At 42.7% G+C, this 20,905-nt stretch overlaps 2 protein-coding genes across 4 annotated transcripts in view; one reads left to right on the top strand and one right to left on the bottom strand.

The window, feature by feature from the left end:
• Positions 1 to 15,697, bottom strand: part of HMG20A (high mobility group 20A) — a 154,064-nt gene extending 138,367 nt beyond the window's left edge. Inside the window, exon 1 of the mRNA XM_080667406.1 lies at positions 15,398 to 15,697. The gene's annotated coding sequence lies outside the window, so the exon portion shown is untranslated. The remainder of the gene's footprint in view (positions 1 to 15,397) is intronic.
• A 393-nt stretch (positions 15,698 to 16,090) lies between these two features.
• The window catches only part of PEAK1 (pseudopodium enriched atypical kinase 1), a 194,390-nt gene continuing 189,575 nt past the window's right edge, over positions 16,091 to 20,905 (top strand). Inside the window, exon 1 of one of the 3 annotated variants that reach the window (XM_080677223.1) lies at positions 16,091 to 16,281. The gene's annotated coding sequence lies outside the window, so the exon portion shown is untranslated. Of the gene's footprint in view, positions 16,282 to 16,655; positions 16,922 to 20,905 lie in introns of those variants that run through there. The other 2 variants (XM_080677225.1, XM_080677224.1) reach the window with 2 other exon arrangements.

Genomic DNA, 20,905 nt, shown 5'->3' with positions numbered 1-20,905 from the left:
CAATAAGTATCTATTAATGATAACCTTAAATGTATATGGATTAAAAGCTCCAATCAAAAGACATAGGGCAGTTGAATAGATACAAAGACATGACCCAATTACATGCTGTCTACAAGAGACCCAACTCAGAACAAAGGACTCACACAGGATTATAGCAAAGGGATGTAAAATTTTTTTCCATGCAAAGGGAAACAAACAAACAAAAAAAGCGGTGGTAGTCATACTCATATTTGACAAAGTAGACTTCAACATTAAGGCTATCACAACAGGAAAAAAGGTCACTACATATACTAAAGGGTTCAGTCCAACAAGAGGATATAACCCTGGTAAACATATATGCACCCAATATAGGAGTACCTAAATACATAAAAACAACTTCTAGAGGACTTTAAGGGAGAGATCAACAGCAATACAGTAATAGTAGGGGATTTTTATACTCCCCTGATTTCACTGGATCGGTCTTCCCAACAAAAATTAAGACAGAAACAGTGACTCTAAATGACACACTGAATCAAATGGATTTAATTAACATGTATAGAACATTTCACCCCAAAGCTGTAGAATATTCATTCTTCTCAAGTGCCCATGGGTCATTCTCAAAGATAGACCACATGTTAGGGCACAAAACAAGTCTCTACGAGCTCAAAATTGAAATCATATCAATCATCTTCTCAGACCTTAATGGATTGAAATTAGAAATCAACTATAGTAAAAACACAAAAAACCTTCAAACACACGGAGTCTAAATACCATGTTATTAAACAATGAATGGGTTACCAACGAGATCAAGAAATAAAAAACTTCCTGGAAATAAATGAAAATGAACACACAACCCCAAATCTCCAGGACACAGCAAAAGCAGTTCTGAGAGGGAATTTCATAGCGCTACAGGCCTACCTCAAAAAACAAGAAAAATTAATAACAAACTGCCCTAACTGGTTTGGCTCAGTGGATAGAGCATCAGCCTGCAAACTGAAGGGTCCCAGGTTCAATTCCGGTCAAGGGCATGTACCTTGGTTGTGGGCACATCCCCAGTAGGGGCTGTGCAGGAGGCAGCTGATCAATGTTTCTCTCTCATCAATGTTTCTAACTCTCTATCCCTCTCCCTTCCTCTCTGTAAAAAATCAATAAAATATATTTTTTAAAAAATTAATAACAAACTACTGGTATGTAACCCTACAATTTAAAGAATTAGAAAGAGAATAAGAAGTACAAATTGGTAGTTACAAAATAGTCATGGGCATGGAAAATATAGCATAGGGATTAGGCTGTATAGTCAATTATATTGTAACTAGTGGCCCAGTGCACGAAATTTGTGCACAGAGGGGGGTGGTTCCTCGGCCCGGCCTGCACCCCCTGCAATCTCGGACCCCTCGGGGGATGTCCACAGGGATCGTGCCTAAACAGGCAGTTGGACATCCCTCTCGCAATCAGGGACTGTTGGCTCCTAACCACTCACCTACCTGCCAGCCTGATTGCCCCTAAGCACTCTGTCTGCTGGCCTGCTCACCCCCAACTGCCCCCCCTCCACCAACTTGGTTGCCACCAACTGCCCCCCCAGGAGCCCGATCATCCCCAACTGCCCACCCCTGCCAGCCTGCTCACCCCCAACTGCCCTCCCTGCTCACCCCCAACTGCCACCCCTGCCAGCCTGCTCACCCCCAACTCCCCCCCACCAGCTTGATTGCCCCCAACTGAACTCCACTGCCGGTCTGCTCACACCCAACTGCCACCCTGATCACCCACAACTGCTGTCCCATCCTGGCCTCATCACCCACAACTGCCCTCCACTCTTGGCCACTAACTGCCTCTACCTCGGCCCTGCCACCATGGCTTTGTCCAGAAGAACATCGAAAGGTCTTCTGGAAGGTCTCCAAGTCTAATTAGCATATTACCCTTTTATTAGTATAGAGGCCCGATGCATGAAATTTGTGCAAGGGGCTTGGCCCTCGCAGCCCCGGCTTCATTGGAAGGTCGTCTGGATGGCTGTTCTGCTGTTTGGCCTAATTAGCATATTAGCTCTTTATTATATAAGACTAGAGGCCTGGTGCACGAAATTCGTGCACGGGGGTGTGTGTCCCTCAGCCCAGCCTGCACTCTCTCCAATCTGGGACCTCTTTAGGGATGTGCGACTGCCCGTTTAGACCCGATCCCACTAGGATCGGGTCTAAACGGGCAGTCGGACATCCCTCTTACAATCCAGGACTGCTGGCTCCCAACTGCTCGCCTGCCTGCCTTCCTGATTGCCCCTAACCACTTCTGCCTGCCAGCCTGATCAGTCCCTAACCACTCCCCTGTCAGCCTGATTGATGCCTAACTGCTCCCCTGCCAGCCTCTTTGCCCCCAACTGCCCTCCCCTGCAGGCCTGGTCACCCCTAATGACCCTCCTCTGCCGGCCTGGTCAGTCCTAACTGCCCTCCCCTGCAGGCTTCATTGTCCCCAACTTCCCTCCCTTGCAGGCCTGGTCCCTCCCAACTGCCCTGCCCTGCTGGCCTGATCACCCACAATTGCCCTCCCTTGAAGACCTGGTCCCTCCCAATTGCCCTCCCCTGCTGGCCATCTTGTGTCCACATGGGGGCAGCCATCTTGTGGGCTGGAGTGATGGTCAATTTGCATATTATTCTTTTATTAGATAGGATTAGATAGGATAGAGGCCTGGTGCATGGGTGGGGGCCAGCTGGTTTGCCCTGAAGGGTGTCGGGGATCAGGGTGGGGGTTCCCTTAGGGCGTGGGGCAGCCTGGGTGAGGGCGGCCCACAGGTGGTTTGCAGGCCGGCCACGCCCCCCGGTGACCCAAGCAGAGGCCCTGGTATCTGGGATTTATTTATCTTCTATAATTGAAACTTTGTAGCCTTGAGCGGAGCCAAGCTTCCTGCTCACTCCCTGGCTGCAGCCATTTTTGTTGGGATTTATTTTTCTTCTATAATTGAAACTTTGTAGCCTTAAGTGGAGGCCAAGGCAGGCCAGGGCTGCGGAAACTTGGCTTCCTCCATTGCCTGGGGCAACTCAAGCCTCCTGCTCTCTCCAGCCCGGTGGCTGCCGCCATTTTTGTTGGGATTTATTTATCTTGTATAATTGAAACTTTGTTGCCTTGAGTGGAGGCTTGCGCCCACCAGGGTGTGCGGAAACTTGGCTTCCTCCATTGCCAAGGAAACCCAAGCTTCCTGCTCTCTCTGTGGCAGCAGCCATCTTGGTTGGGTTAATTTGCATACTCACTCCTGATTGGCTGGTGGCCATGGCTTGTGGGTGTAGCAGAGGTATGGTCAATTTGCATATTACTCTTTTATTAGATAGGATAACTATGTTTGGTGTGAGATGAGTACTAGATTTATAAGGGTGGTCACTTTCTAAGTTATATAAATGTCTAATCAGAATTGTACACCTGAAACTAATATAATGTATGTCAATGGAATTGAAAAAAAGTATTTAAAAAATAAAGGCAGGATCAAAAAAATTGATACTCCTGATACAAAAGCAGAGGAGCTTTCATTTACCCTCTTAGAAAGGATTTAGAAACAATTTCATAGCCCTGACTGGTTTGGCTCAGTGAATAGAGCGTCAGCCTACGGACTGAAGGGTCCCAGGTTCGATTCTGGTCAAGCGCATGTACCTTGGTTGCAGGCACATCCCCAGTGGGGGTGTGCAGGATCAATGTTTCTCTCTCATCGATGTTTCTGACTCTCTATCCCTCTCCCTTCCTCTCTGTAAAAATTAATAAAATATATTAAAAAAGGGAAACAATTTCATATAAAATTGTCTTTGTAATACAAAGTTGAATAATGGCAATTTATATACTTTAACCTAATATACACAGATAATTTTTCTACATTTGTTCCATTTACCTCTTTCCCCAGGTCTGTTTCTCCATTGTGATTAGAAATCATACCATTAATCCAAAAGAAAACAAGTAATTAAAATATTTTACTTTTGCATATTTTCAAGGTCAGGGAGAAAAAAAGGAGTCCTGGGGACATAAGTATATAATGATACTTATCACTAGAAGAAAGTTTGCTGAGGGTCTGGATAGAGGTAAAAGGAAAAAGGAGCAAGACTAAGCTTGAGAAAAAAATACCCTGAGATTTAACTTGAAGGGATCAGGTGACGTTCCCCAGTCCTCTATATTTTCCTACAGAATTAATGCTTGGAAATGATAAAGGTTAGTTCTTTGCAGCATGGGCCCTAGAATCAGATAAGCAGTGAGTCTTGAGTCCTGCCACTGTAAGGAAGTTAGTTGCTACTATCTATATATTCCCATTATTCTTGGGGATATAAGGACCACAAAAGATGGGATAGAGAAGGTGGTAGCACCTGAGAGTGGACAAGAGGGCAATAGAAATATAGAAATATTCCCTCAGAGAAAGCTGAGGGAATCAGTGGAAATCCTGTATAATAAAAGTGTAGTATGCATATTCTCCCCTCAACCGGGAGTTCAACCAGGGGGCAGGGCTGGCCAGGGGAAGGAAGGGAGGTCCTGGCTGGCAGCAGGAGGCTGGGGGAAGGGCGGGAGGCCCTGGTGGCAGCAGGTGGCCGGGGAAAGGGAGGCAGCCACTAGGGACCCTATCAGTGCACGGTTTTGTGCACTGGGCCTCTAGTGTAACATAAAGAGCTGATCTGAAGCAATGTGGAAGACGAGGAAGTCTGAACCCTCAGAAGACTGTTAGGGATTCTCCAATTCCCCATATAACTGTTATACATCTGGTCCTGGAAAGATAATCAACTCTGGGATTACCAATTATATTACTTTAAATTTAATTATGCTACTTCAAATATAATTATATTTCTTAAATGTCATCGTCAGAGTTTGGTATGGAAGAGTTTCAGTAAGATAATGGTTACTTCTTGAAACAAGAATTCACTAGTAATCTAGGCATGTTTTTTTTCTTTTTTTATCTTTATTGTTGAAAATATTACATACGTCCCCTTTTTGCCCCATTGACCTCTCCTAGCCCGCCCCTTTCCCCCCACCCGAAGCCTTCGCCACCCTCGTGTCTGTGTCCATAGGTTATGCATATATGCATACAAATTCTTTGGTAGCTCTCTTCCTATCCACCCACCCTCCCCTGCCTTCCCTCTTAGTTTTGACAGTCTTTTCAGTGCTACTGTTTCTCTGGATATATTTCTGTTCATCAGTTTATGTTGTTCATTAGATTCCACATATGAGTGAGATTATATGATACTTATCTTTCTCTGACTGGCTTATTTTGCTTAGCATAATACTCTCCAGGTCCATCCATGCTGTTGCAAATGGTAGTTCTTTCTTTTTTACAGCTGCAAAGTATTCCATTGTGTAGATGTACCACAGGTTTTAATCCACTCATCTGCTGATGGGCACTTAGGCTGTTTACAAATCTTAGCTATTGTAAATTGCACTGCTATGCACATAGGGGTGCATATTCTTTCTGATTTCTTAGGATTTATTCCTACAAGTGGCATCACTGGGTCAAATGGGAGTTCCATTTCTAAATTTTTGAGGAAACTTGAGACTATTTTCCAAAGAGGCTGCACCTAGTCTGCATTCTCACCAGCATTGTACGAGGGTTCCCACATCCTCGCCAACACTTATTGTTTGTTGATGATAGCCATTCTGACAGGTGTGAGGTTGTATTGCATTGTTGTTTTGATTTCCATCTCCGATTAGTGATTTTTGAGTATTTTTTCATATGCCTTTTGGCTGTCTGTCCACTTTGGAGAAGTGTCTATTTAAGTCCTTTGCCCATGTTTTTATTGGATTGGTTATCTTCCTTTTTTAAAATTGTCCGAGTTCCCTTAAATTTTGGAGATTAACACTTATTGGATGTATCATTAGCAAATATATTCTCCCATGCAGTGGGATCGCTAGTTATTTTGTTGATGGTTCTTTTGCTGTGTAGAAGCTTTTTATTATGATATAGTTTCATTTGTTTATTTTCTCCTTAGTTTCCATTGTCCTAGGATATGTATCGGTAAACATATTGCTATGAGAGGTGTCTGTGATTTTGATTAGATATGGTTTCCTTTGTAAAAAAATTTCAATAATGGATTCAATTTCTTAATAGATAAAAATAATATTCAGATATTATGTTTCTTCATGTGCCTCTTCTGGTAAAATGTGTTTAATGTGTTCATTTGATCAAAGATTTCAAATCTGCCTACATAAGTTGTTCATAAAATCTTATGATTTTAAGAACTGTAGCATCTGTAGAGAAATTATCTAATATTGGTAATTTATGCTTTCTTTTTTGATCAGCATTATTAGAGGGCTATTCATTTTACTGATCTTTTCCAAGAACAACATTTAGCTTTGTTGATATTACCTATTGTGTTGTCTCTTCCATTCATTTCTACTTTTTTATAATTTCTTTCCTTCAACTTTGGGTTTAATTTGCTGTTATTTTCCTAATTTCATTAGGTGGATATTTAGATAAGTGACTTTTGACGTTTTTATTTCTGGCATCTACATTTTAGGCTATAAATTTCCCATCAATAATAACTTTAGCTGATTCACATATATTTTGATATTGTATCTTCATTACTCTGTTGCAAATGTGTTCTAATTTTCACTGGGCTTTCTCTTTTGATACAGAAGGTTATAAAAAATGCATTTTAAGGGGATTTGTTAGTTACTGTTTTATAACCCATTTCATCCTTAATTCTACTGTGGTCAAATAACATATTCTGAATGAAATTAATTGACTTGCTTTATGGTTCACTGTGTGATCTATTTTGGTAAAAGTTCAATATGACCTTGAAAAAAATTTTTTTGTTAATCTTCACCCAAGCGTAGGTATTTTTCCATCAATTTTTAGAGAGAGTGGAAGGGGAGGTAAAGATGGAGAGAGAGATAAACATTGATGTGTGAGAGACACACTGATTGGTTAGCTTCCACAGGCACCCTGATCGGGGCCTAGGTTCAAACCTGTAACCCAGGTTCATGTCCTTGATGGGGAATTAAACTCGTGACCCTTCAGCGCGCCAGCTGATGCCCTAACCACTGAGCACACCAGCCACGACAATAAACATATTTTTAAAATTGATTTTGAGAGAGAGGGGGGCATGGAAGGAGAAAGAGAAACATCAATTTGTTGTCCCACTTATTTATGCATTCTTTGGTTGATCCTTGCATTTACCCTGACCTGGGATAGAACCTACAACCTTGGCGTATTAGGAATTGGAATTATGGCTAAACCAGTGGCCTGGTGCTCGAAATTTGTGCACATTAAAAGGGAATTAATTAGAGGAAATATTTTAATATTGCTATTTGCCCTTGCTCTATAATGGAAGTGTCAGAGATGAAAGAAAATTAGTAAAATGTATATGAAATTCTCCCTCCTGTCAGAGTCTGGGGCATGCCGCGGGACCCAGCCAAGTCCCCGCCCACACGCGTGCGCCTTGAAATCAAATGAGACCCAGACCCGGCCAGCTCCACCCCCATTGGGTGAGACCCAGACCCAGCCGGCCCCACCACTGTCAAGCCCCGCCAGGTAGGGGGCACAGCCTCAGGTCCATCAAGCCCTGTTAGGCGGGGGGTGTGGCCAGAGGTCCCCCACCCCGGCCAGGTGCCACGCAGCCTCAGGCCCCTGCTAATCGGTCGTTATGGTGTCACGGCGTGATGACCATTTGTACATTAGCCTTTTATTATTATGATGTGGTTTGAATGTGAATGTAATTTACAAAATAAGGAGCACACCACAGAATAAAAGTAGTTTTTGAACTGATTTAAATTAGAAGCTAGTCTGATTTTTAGGGTCCTTAAAAATCCATATCCTTCCAGATGGGACCAAATATAAAGGCTTTGAATTCCTTCATGCTCCAACATATGTCAATTCTATGATATAGAAACACATATTAAAAGCAATATTAAAGTGAAGTATAATTTCAATTAGCCAAAAAATTTGCTGGTGAAAATAACACATTCATATATTGATGGTGGCATAAAAAATTAGTACAACCTTTTAAAAAAATAAGATAGCTATTGTAAAGAGAACTACACAATGCCCATAATTTTTGAACCAATATCCCACTCATAACACCTTATCATAAAAAATAATTCAAATGAGGAAAATAGCTATAGTTTTATTTAATAGTGCCTGGTACATAAAAGGCAATCAAGTATTTCTTCAAATGAACACCTTTATTTGCAGTTCTTCAAATTACTGCCCTTGGTACCTTTCCTTTAAGATTTATCTATTTTTGCCCTAGCTGGTTTGGCTCAGTGGATAGAATGTAAGCTTCAGACTGAAGGGTCCCAGGTTCAATTCTGGTCAAGGGCACTTTCCCGGGTTGTGGGCTCGATCTCCAGTAGGGGAAGTGCAGGAGGCAGTTGATTAATGATTCTCTCTTAATATTGATGTTTCTTTCTCTCTCTTCCTTCCTCTCTGAAATCAATAAAAATATACATTTTTTTAAAAAAGGTTTATCTATTTTCATCATCTGCAGTTAGTTTTAGAATCAAACTTTGTCTAGTCTCTGTACTACCATCTTCTTCAGTAACTTCACTGTTGACTGCTATCAGTCTCCCTTACCTTATACTTTTACCCTTTGAACTCACATAAAACCTAAATTGACCATATACTATATCCTTGACATCATTAAAAAAAAAAAATCTGAGGCTTCCTTCAAGAGCCTAAGATGTCCTCCTTTGCAACACCTTTCTAGTCTAAACATTCATCTCATTGCTTGCTTCATTAAGACAAAATACCCAGAAACCTTCACATCTATCCTCACCTGATCCTCAACATACCTCTAGTCCTAGACCTAGACACTTACATTTCCTTCTGGATGTGAGGAAGAATTACCATCTTCTTGCTTTCATATATCTTGCTTCCTTCTTCTAGTCTCATCCAAATATTTCCATTCAAGTTTAAATGTAACCCCCCTTTTTTAAAATCAAATTCACATACCACAAACGTCACCTCCTTTGAGTATATGTCATGGTGGGGTTTTTTTGTGTTTTTTTTTTTTTTTTTTAGTATATGCTATACAATGTATTTTAGTATCAAGGTTCTTCAACCATCACCATTATCTAATGCCAGAACATTTTCATCACCCCCAAAAGAAATCCCATACCCATTAGCAGTTACTCTCCATTACCATCCCTTGGCGACCACTAATACTTTTTGTCTTTATGAGGGGAATGTTTAGACTAGAAGGGTGATGACAAAGGAGAAGGATAACTTAGAATCTTGAAGGAAGCTTCAGATATATTTTCTATTAGGTCAAGGGTATAGTATTCTAGACATCTCATATATGAAATCATGCAGTATGTGGCCTTTCGTGTCTTGCTTCTTCCTCTTTAGTGTAATATATCCAAAGTTCACCCATGTTATAGCCTGTATCACTACTTCATTGCTTATTACATTGTATGACTGTAAGTGCATCTTATTTATTCATTCATCAATTGATGAACATTTGGGTTTATTTCTAACTAGAGGCCCGGTGCACAAAATTCATGCACTCGGGGGTCCTGCAGCCCAGCCTGTGCCCTCTCACAGTCCAGGAGCCCTCAAGGGATGCCTGACTGACGGCCTAGGCCAGCCGTGGGCAAACTACGGCCCGCAGGCTGGATCCGGCCCGTTTGGCTGTTCTATCCGGCCCGCGGAGCCGAAAGAGCGGAGGGTTCTCTTGCTCTCCCCTCCGCTCCTTTACTTTGAATTTATATTAGTTCACACAAACACTCCATCCATGCTTTTGTTCCGGCCCTCCGGTCCAGTTTAAGAACCCATTGTGGCCCTCGAGTCAAAAAGTTTGCCCACCCCTGGCCTAGGCCCACAGGGAGTGGGCCTAAGCTGACAGTTGGACATCCTAAGTGCTAACGCAGAGGCGGGAGAAGTTCCCGCCACTGCTGCTGCACTCGCCAGCCATGAGCTTGGCTTCTAGTTGAGCGGCACTCCCCCTGTGGGAGTGCATTGACCACCAGGGGGCAGCTCCTGTATTGAGCATCTGCCCCCTGGTGGTCAGTGCGTGTCATAGTGACCGATCATTCCACCATTTGGTTGATTTGCGTATTAGCCTTTTATTTATAGGATTTTTGGACTTTATGAATAATTCTGCTATAAATATTCATGTAAAAAAATTTGTGTGAATATATTTCCAATTCTCCTGGGTTTATATACCTAGAAGTGGAATTGCAAGTTAATTATCTCTTGATATTCAAATCTATTGTTTCTCAGTTCAGATAGCCTGGGATATTTCTTACAATGCAAACAACTCTATACTGACATCGACACCCACCTTCACTCAAATACCTGCAGTCTTCAGAGTCTGCACACATTAATTACAACTTCTTTCCAATTAAACTGAGGGCAGGGATCAGTTCTCATAGTGCAGCTCATACAGTAGGTGGTTAATATATGCTCATCGATATATTGGCACCCTGAGATACCCACAAATGAAAAAATGATGACTTATTCACTCTTTCACTTGATATTTGAATATGTATTTTATGCTTAACTAGAGGCCCAATGCATGAAGATTCATGCAAGAATGGGCCTCCCTTCCCCTGGCTGCCAGCACCGCCTTGGCTCCGGCCAGAGCTGCCTTTTTGCCTTTGCTCTGGCCCGGAGCAGCCTTTCTGCCTTCCCATACTGCCCAGAGGCCCAGAGCTGCTGGGGCGGTGCAGAATGCCTGCGTCCCACCCCTGGCCGCTAGGCACTTGTGTATGCAAATTAACCCGCCATCATTGTTGGGTTAATTTGCATACTCACTCCTGATTGGCTGGTGGGCATCATAAAGATACAGTCAATTTGCATCTTTCTCTTTTATTGGTATAGATGTTGGGCATAAATAATGGATAAAACTTATTGATTAGTTTTATCTTACTCCAAGAGCCAGTTCAACTCCACAAATACTTACTGAATATTTATGATTTGAATGGCACTGGGCCAGGTATGACAGGAGACACAAATAGGACTAAGATATAGTCTGAAGTCTTTTATGGCAGTACATAAACTCTATATACAATAACGATGACAAAAACAAACAATAACAATAGTGACAGCACTATATAGTAAATCCCATAAGAAAAGAACAAAATGGAGGGTCAATGAACAGAGCATTTATGGTTGAGAGAGTGGAAAGAGAAGACAGACATCAGGAAATATTTCTTGAAGTGGAAGGTGGTACTTGAGAAACGGACCCAAAGAAAGTTGCATTTTGATAGAGATTCTTGGGAAAAGAGAAAGTTTTTTAGGCAGAGAATAGCATAAACAATGATAGAAAGACTGGATACAGAACTGAATTTTTTTCCCCAGAAACCAATCAGTTTGGAATACATAAGTAGGTAATGAGAGATATGGTCATATTGTGAAAGACATTAAATATTAGGCTTAGCATTAGAAGAATGGCTTGAATATCTTCCTATAATAATTCAAATTACTTTAGTGACTCCTCACCAAACCTTTTCTTAAAACTTTTCTATTTTGTATATTTTCTAAAGTGATCACTGAAATTAATGATATCTCATTTCCACAAGAAACTAAAAATTTTGACAGCTAAGTGAGCATGTTGTTAGGGAGAGACAGAAGAATTTCAATAGTCCTAGTATGTACTGTATCCCATACTTCTTTGAATATGTAAGGCTTAATATGTGGGCAAATCCCAATAGCCAGAATAGCAGAAGTAAGACTGAGGGGAAAATGATAGCATTCATTATGCTCCTTATAACAGGCATTGTGGTGGGTGTTTTATATAATATCCTTGATTTACTGAATGAGTCCATTTAGGTTTATGGCAACTGAGGCTCATGTAGGTCACGTAAATTGCTCAAGGTTACCAAGCTAGTAAGCTTAGATAGTAAAATGTCGACACCAGTTTTGAACTAAGGCCAGCCTGATTCCACATTTTTCCCAATATTCACTTTGATTTATTTTTACCATGCAAATGATTACAGGGTGGTAGGATTGCCACACGTGTCAATGAAAAAGGCTGAATATGTAACACATAGGTTTATAAGGTCTGGAGAAAAACTAGGCTGAAATATTCAAAACTAGATTTAGAATGGCTTAAGAGATCAACACCAAGAGAGAGCAAGTTTAGGACAGCTTCTTGACTCAATATGAAAAAATGATCATAACATAGATCTTACTTAGGAATACCAAGGGAGCAAAATTCCAGTTTTAATTTGGAAATTAGAGTATACTTCAAGAGAATTTGATATTTGTCTGTATTCACTGATGCATTTATTATTCTAAGTCCTTAGAACAGTGATTAGTACATAGTACGCAGTCAATAAACTTTTCCTATATAACAAAAGCCTAATATGCCAAGTGTCCGGTCGTCCAGTCATCCGTTCAACCAATCAAAGCGTAATATGCTAATGATATGCTAAGGCCGCTCAATCGCTTGCTATGACGTGCACTGACCACCAGAGGGCAGACAGTCGACCGGTTGATCAGTTGTTATGACGTGCACTGACCACCAGGGGGCAGAAACTCCGACCATTAGGTTAACTTGATGCTGGGGTCTGGCCAACAGGACTGAATGAGTCGGGCCAGACACTTACTGGAGCCCTCCCATAGTCTCTCCCCAGCTGGCCAACCTCCCGTGTCCCTCCCCGGCCCCGATCGTGCACCAGTGGGGTCCCTCGGCCTGGCCTGCACCCTCTCGCAATCCAGGATCCCTCAGGGGATGTCAGAGAGCCAGTTTCGGCCCGATCCTGTAGGCCAGGCTGAGGGACCCCACTGGTGCACAAATTTGTGCACTGGGCCTCTAGTGTTGACATAATGGAAAAGTCATGTAAGGGTAATGCTCATTTAATACTCCTTAAGGCCCTGAAATAGAAATTAAAAACAGTAGAGGAGTAAATTTGAAAAACCACTCAAATACACTCTTTAACACTGGACCTTGTGGCAAAAACTACTAAAACAACAAACAAAAAGCAATAGCTGTAAAACATTAGTATGACTTTACAAAGAATGGTGATAAAAGAATAAAAAGACACTTTTTCTAGCACTCTGTGGTTAATGGTTAATCAGATTTCAGTGAGATGGAATCCAGAATTTTGACTGTTTTAATATTTCAAACTGCTGTGAGCAGTGTATTCAATGACTACTTTTGGAAAAGAAAATGTTTATTTAACCTAAATACTCTAAAAAATGCAAAATGAAATGAAAGAAAAATCTCAAATTATTAACTCTAAGATAACAGGAGCAATAGAATGAAAAATATCAAATTCATTAACTCTAAGATAGTAAGAGCACAGTTACAGAAGCATTTTTCCAATTTTGATAGTATATTTCTATTAGAATATGCAATGAAAACTACAACAAGAATATTAAAAAAGAAGCCTTTGGAAGATAGTAAACCTCTCCACAGGAACACTTTTCCATGGACTTACCTTCTATTTTTCATTAAGCTTTTCTAGTATTTATCTGATGGAAATAATAAATAACTGCCACTTATCAAGTCTTTCAGCTGCAGCAATTTTTATTTATGTGTATTTCTTTCATGGAATAGCACAGAAACCAATTTAAAAAACTCCTTTGCTTCCCAAAGACAGTTTCCAAAAGGTAATACCAATGTATCTCAATCAAAATTTTAATATCTTTATCTATCTTTTCAAGTTAGCTCCATAATCTTTACTTACTTCAATAATTCCTAATATTATAGTTTACTTTGTCAGAATGATCATATATTACACTTATAAAGAAGAGAGTGAACACATTCTCTCTAATCAATTAGTTAATACTTGCTTGAAGCAGTCTACATGCCCCTAACTTTATAATAACAGACACTGTTTTGTCTCACCTTTTCAATTACTTGGAGAAATTTTGTAGTCTTTAAAAAGATAACTCATTGATTTTAGGGTCTGAGATCTTTTATGTTTACAGAAGGCTAACACATATATTTTTCCTTTTACTGTAACATTTAGTTTAAAACATATTTTCTAATAAACTCTAAACCAAATAACTTTTTTTAAAAAAATATATTTTATTGGTATTTCACAGAGAGGAAGGGAGAGGGATAGAGAGCTAGAAACATCGATGAGAGAGAAACATCTATCAGCTGCCTCCTGCACACCTCCCACTGAGGATGTGCCCGCAACCAAGGTACATGCCCTTGACCGGAATCGAACCCGGGACCTTTCAGTCCGCAGGCCCACGCTCTATCCACTGAGCCAAACCGGTTTCAGCCCAAATAACTTTTTAAAGGAACTAGAATTAAAATAATTTCAAATTCTGAGGATATATTAGGTAAGAATCCAAAAGGAGAATATACACAGGCTTTATTCTTTTAAAAATCCTGAAAGGACATTACAGTTCATTTTACAGATATTCTAAAATTACTAAAGTTGTTGAGATTTCCTAAGCTCTATATTGATTGATTCCTTCAGTACACATCCACACACTCAAGTATTGTGGTACTTGAAAATAAGAAGCCACGGGATCAAAACTGTTGAGTGTTTATTACCACTTTGCATATAGTTTCTTATAAAACAATGAGAATACAGGAAAAATAGATGTATTCACCTTTTGTCCTTTGTGAGCCAATCCCCCTGCCCTTAAAATCTGAGCTGAATCTCATCCTTGTACCATGCTTTAAAACTAGATTTCATTTTTTAATCTACCTGAATTTAATTAAATTACAAAAAGGAAAAATGTGCTAAAATCTAACTTTCAGAAAAACTATGAATTACATGTAAGAATTTAAGGTTGAGTAAGTTGTTCTCAGGCACAGGGCAGAACCTGTAGCCTAAAATCAACAAGTCTAAGAATGTAAGATACCAATCATATTAGTTAAGGTAATACCATGTATGTGAGTACTTCAGTATGATACTTTCATTCTTGTAAGGTGAATATGCCTCATAATTTATGTAAAATATCGAGTGCTGTAATAAGCCGTGACTACAGAGTTCCTGTAGCATGCCAAGATAGTGACACACACCTCATTAGGTGAGCGCTGGACTGTAAGCAGCAGAGGTAGGCAATTATGAGTCACCCAAGAAAGTGTGCCATCTTGTAGATAGATAATTTTAACAAGAGGTTTAGAATTCTTTTGAGAACGCATTAAGTAAAATTTTGTCGAGGAGGAAATATTCCATCTTGCATGTTGAAATAAACCTCACATTAATTTTGACTGGAGGGTGGGACATTAGCAACACAAACTGGTTTAATAACTAAACTTTTCACATAAGACATAACCCCCAAAACTTGAAAACATAGTCTGTGCAAATGGCACCAAGTATCACCTTTTCAAGCCCTGCCGCTACAGGTTGTGGAGAGGACACCTTACCATCACTTTAACCCCACAGGAAGTGAGTTGTTTCCCCCTCCCCTGAGGACTGCCTTCCTCCCCTCCCCCAACCGGAAGTGAGGCGCCTCCATTCAATCGACCTCAAACCAAGACAAGCCAATTAACAATGGCAAAAGACGGTGAAGGGCACCTCCACTGTAGCTATCCCCAAGCTCGCCTTGCTTACTGACCTGCTGACGATGGGGCTAGGCAGGAGCCTGGAGCTAAAGAAAGTCCCCTGTACAGAGGACAATTCTCTGAGCCTCTTTCAATCGCATTCACTCTTCTCCGGCGTCTCACAGCTGGAGAAAAATTCCTCCGCAGTCCTTTATTATGATGTCCTTTCTTTCTGTTTACCTTATCGTCTTAAACACCTTTCCACAGGCAACTTCTATTACCGCAGTAACACTTAAAGTTGTTTCGGTGAGTAGAAAATGAAATATTATGCCCGACACCTTCAGAAAAATGAAGGGATTATTTTGTTCAAATGCGACGATGGCCAACGTGGTTACGCAAGTGAGCCTCACTTTCGCGGAGGTTTCTGGGAGATGTAGTGTTTTTAATTGCTAAGGCCTGCAGGAAGTATTGGGACTTGAATTGGCAATTACTGTATGCTGGCGTCCTTGAAAACCTAAATTATGTATTCCACCGCAGGCTGACCGAGGGGCTCTGGCACTGGCTCAATACCTCAGGAACTTATTTTAACCGAAATGTCCCTTCATCCCAACCTCCTGAGCCAAACAGGAGCCCTCTAGACCTCATTTTATTGTGGTACGAACGTTAGAGAGGGACACGATAACTCCTTCTGCGGGACTAAGGTGCCTACAGAGGGTGAAGGGCCCGTGCGCGCGCGTGCTCAATCCTCCAGGAGCTCGCCTCCGAGTGCGCGCGCGGATGGGCGGTGCGCGGGGCTGCGTGGAGGCGGGCAGGCCGAGAGCGGCCGAGTGGACTCGGCGGGGGCCAGTAGTTACTTGTTAGAGTCAGTTGCTTTGGTGGCGGTGGTGGCCGCGGTGACCAAGAAGGGGACGGGCCCACCAGCGATGGTGGTCACCGCGGCAGCTTGTGCGTGCCTCAGGTAACGGTGGCAGGGCTGCCCACGTCCCCTCCGTTCTCTTCTCTTGTTCCAACTCGTGGGACCTGGGTCGCCGCAATATGAGAGCGCTAACCCGGGGGAATCCGGGCGCGGCGTCTGGGTAGCGCCGCCTCGGGGACTTGGGCGGCTGAACTGGTGCAGCCTCTCTGGCTCAGGCCACCCCGGCGCCCATCAGCCCTCGGGGCTAGCCGGCACTGCCCTCCCCCTTCTCCCCCTCCCTCCTCCTCCTCCCTTCCCTCCTCCTCCCCTTCCTCCTCCTCCTCCTCCCCTCCCTCCTCCTCCTCCTCTTCCTCCTTTTCCTTTTCCTTCTCCTCCTTCCCCTCTTCCCCCTCCTCTGGCATCCCGGGTAGTTCAGCGCTCCCCAGAGGAGGGAAAGTTGGGACTTGGCGCCAAAAGACGCCCCTGGGCGCAGCTGGTAGGCCGCTGGAGAAAGTGAAGGCTGGAGGAGGTGGACTCCCGAGAGGCTGGGGCAGGAAGTGCTCTTCTCGCTCCTGCTAAGTCTACACAGATATTCCGCTCCAAATCTGGGAGCATCCGGCGCTGCCTCGCCTACAACAGGACGAAACCCGGTAACTCTGCCTGTTCGCTTCGGGCTGAGGCTTGTGAGCCCCGTAACCTGCGGGTTAGTTCGGTTGTTTGGGGATTCTGTTGGTCATTTTGTTTCTCCTTTGCCTTTTGATTTGTGCGTTTTTGCAACTTTCCTTACCTCCTGCCAGGAGGAGGACTTGACGTCTGAACCCCCTTCCCTACTCCCTCCTCCCCCCCTCGTATTTTGCACCACCCTGCTGAGAGCATGATTTTCTTTTTCGTCCTTGGGCGACATTAAAGACTGCCCAGAGCAACAGGAAAGAGGAGCCCTCCCACCTTTAAATGCTACTTTCTTGCAATCCGTTGTTATTTTTAAGGTCCAAGTGTAGAAATTTGAGAGTTGTGGAATGGAGTTATTGGAAGGCTGGCGGCGAGTTAAAGGAAAATTAGATTTCATCTTTATTGGCCTTGCTGTAGAAAACCTAATACAGTTTTCTGCTTCTGTTTAAATGTAAGAGTAGACTTTGAATTAAATCTTTGGAGACTTGTATAAAAGGCTATTTTTTAGGTAATTGGATGATGTATGTCAATAGCTTTTCTCTTGAATTGGGAGAGAAAATAAAGGGGCCTACCTACTAATTTTTGATTAGCCCACGACGTCTTTTTTCCTGATAAATGAAATGATGTCTGTTGTTGGAGAACCCATATTGCTCTCTGCAGTGTGGGAATTATCCACAGGGTAAAACTTTCCATGAACAGTCTTGGATACCTGCTTCATGGTCGTTTCTCCTGTAATCTCAGGGAATTTCTAGATAGCACAATTCACTGATTACCTTAGTTACTTTCTGAAGTGCCTGGCACTTCTCTTTGGTGACTCATTTGGTAAACTATAATGGCAGGTATGGTTCATTTTCTGGGCTTCAAATTTGGAGTTGTAGCCTTAGCCCAGAAATTAATGGAGGCAGGATTCATACCATTGCTGGTAAGTTTTGGCTATGACAAATGCACAAGCTATGTGAAAAAACAAACATCTTTCCATAACTGTCAGAGGGGAAGAGGAGGAAATATTTTATCATGTCTTTATTTTGGAGACTAACATGACTATATTAGGTGGGAAAAAATGTCAGATTATTTTCTTTAAGGCTTTTAGATGTGTAGGTCTATCCCCTCCCCCCCATTTAGGGGTTAACATTTATGTGTGGCTGGGTTCGAGGATGGGAAGAAAAGTGTTTTGATGAAAGGAAAAGTTAAAGTTGCTTTGACCTATAATGATACTGTGGCTATTCATTTTATCCAGTGATAGTACAGAGAAACTTCCTTGATAATTCTTGTATGCCATTAACATTCTTTTAGAATTCAATGTTAAGAGTTCATCCTGAGGACCATAAAGAAATAATGCCACTTCATAACTGTTCGTGACAATCACATTAATAAATTGTTCCTGGAGCCCTGGCCAGTGTGGTTCAGTTGGTTGGAGCCTTGTCAGGTGCACAGGAAGGTTACCTGTTTGTTCCCCAGTAGGGGGAAATATCTCAGATTGATGTTTCTTCTTCCCCCACCCTCCTTTTTTTCCCTCTCTGAAATCAATTTAAAAAAAGATAGTTCTTGGAATGTGTTATATATGTACTCATATAAACATTTATCTTTGTACATTTATAGTAATGTAAATATTTAAGTCTGAGAGCTTAAAAACTTTTATTTGCGTACATGTTTTTTAACATCTAGCAGTGCCAACCACATTTGCCAAATGAGCATCAGCCATAAATTCATGCTCTGGCACATTACATATAATAACTCTTCTAAATGGCTCCATGGTGAAGCATCATTAGATTAGCATTTTTCCTGAGAGATTTGTTGTTTTAACTCTTTTGTTGGATGGATTAAGTAATTTAGGAACCAAACTGTGGCCTCTGGCATGTCAAGTGTGAATTCATGGCTCCTTATCACTGTAAGAGGCATGTGTCTGTGACGAGCCTTATTTTCTCACTAGAGACCCGGTGCACGAGATTCGTGCACTCAGGGGGGTCCCTCAGCCTGGCCTGTGGCCTTTCGCAGTCCAGGAGCCCTCGGGGGATGTCCCCACGGGTCTAAGCCAGTGGTCGGCAAACTCATTAGTCAACAGAGCCAAATATCAACAGTACAACAATTGAAATTTCTTTTGAGAGCCGAAAACCGACTTCTGCACATGGGCCACAAAGTTTCAATCGCACTGTACGTGTGCGCCCGCACGTGATATTTTGTGGAAGAGCCACACTCAAGGGGCCAAAGAGCCACATGTGGCTTGCGAGCCGCAGTTTGCTGACCACTGGTCTAAGCCATCAGTGGGACATTCTTAGCGCTGCCTTGGAGGCTCCCGCCACCGCCATTGTGCTTGCCAGCTGTGAGCCTGGCTTCTGGTTGAGCAGTGCTCCCCCTGTGGGAGCGCACTGACCACCAGGGGGCAGCTCCTGCATTGAGAGTCTGCCCCCTGGTGGTCAGTGCGCGTCATAGCAACTGGTTGTTCCACTGTTTGGTCGATTTGCATATTAGCCTTTTATTATCTAGGATTGCTCTTTACTGTAATTCCTACTTCCCACCGCCACCCCAATCCTTTCATTACTAGAAAAACCTAGTAGGCTCCCTGGAGTGGGTAGAGGTAGGGAAAAGGGGATACATGCAATACTGTCAACATTAAAAAATTTTTAATTGAAAAAATAAATAAAAAGAAAGTCTAGGCTCCTTCTTGCTGGTTTGTTTTCCTTGGAGAAATTCTAGTAACTTTCAGGCCAGGAATAGATAGTTCACATTTGTTTGACAAATATTTTGAGTGTCTTTTAAGTGATAGACATGGTGGTAGGCCCTGAGTATATGTAGAATGATATCCCTTTTTGCAAGGAGCATACAATTTAGGAGAAGATAGCTGGTAACCAATAATTACAACATACTGTGTTATATGACAGGGATATGCAGAATCTTATAGTTGGAAGTAGAGAGGGAGAGGATAGTTGACCAAAATTTGGGGTCTTGGGGGCCGGGGAATGTCCTGAAATACATCTTAGCGGGTTACTTGAGTTAATATTAAAAAATAGATAGGCTCAGCACTGAAGGGTCAAGGGTTCCATTCTTGGTCAAAGTACATACCTTGGTTGCAGGTTACATCCGTGGCCTGGTTGGGGTATGTGCAGGAGTGAACCAGTTGATGTGTCTTTCTCACTCTGATGTCTCTCTCTCTCTCTCTCTCTCCCCCCCTCTCCCTCTCTCCCTCCCTCCCTCCTTCCCTCTCTCCCCACTCGCTTGCTCCCTTCCACTCTCTCTAAAAATCAGTGGGAAAAAATATCCTCTAGTGAGGATTAACAAACAAAAATGATAGGAGTTATCTAGGTTTAGAAAAAGGAAAAGGACATTTTAGATCACTGCTGTCCTATCTATCTAATAATAAGGTAATATGCAAATTGGTTGGGACACCATCACAGTAATGACGGATCAGTAGGTTGCGTGTGCAGCAGGCGCAGGTGGGCGGGGACTTACAGCATTGGGGACGCAATGGCAGCTGCCACTTGCCCAGGGCCGGCTCTGGGCTCAGGCAAGCCGCCAATGGCCGCTGCCACTTGCCCAGGGGTCAGGCAAGCTGCTGATAGCCACTGCCACTGTGAGGGCCCGAGGCTCAGGCAATGATGGCCAGGCAAGGCTCAGGCAAGCCCCAGTGGCTGTGAAGGCCGAGGCTCAGGCATCCTCGAGGCTGGCAGTGGCAGCAGCAGAGGCGTGATGGGGGCGTCACCTTCCCCTGATCTCCAGGTCGCCTCCTGCAGAGGGAGGCCAGAGGTAGCAGTAGCGAGGGGGTGATGGGGGCGGTGCCTTTCCCTGATCAGCCGGTTGCCTCCAGCAGAGGACATCCATCAGTAGGACATCCCCTGAGGGCTCCCGGACTGTGAGAAGGGGCAGGCCAGGCTGAGGGACACCCCCTCCCCCAGTGCACGAATTTTGTGCCCTGGGCCTCTAGTAAATATATAATAATGTAAAGTCACAAATATATTTAAAAATATTTCAGTAACCATTTAAAAAGTTAAAAAAAAAAGTGAAATTAATCTTAATAATATAT

Source organism: Plecotus auritus, assembly GCF_963455305.1.
Source record: "Plecotus auritus genome assembly, chromosome: 1".
NCBI classification, from domain to species: Eukaryota; Metazoa; Chordata; class Mammalia; order Chiroptera; family Vespertilionidae; genus Plecotus; species Plecotus auritus.
The sequence above is the reverse complement of the archived record's forward strand: the minus strand, read 5'-3'. Positions and strand labels throughout refer to the sequence as shown.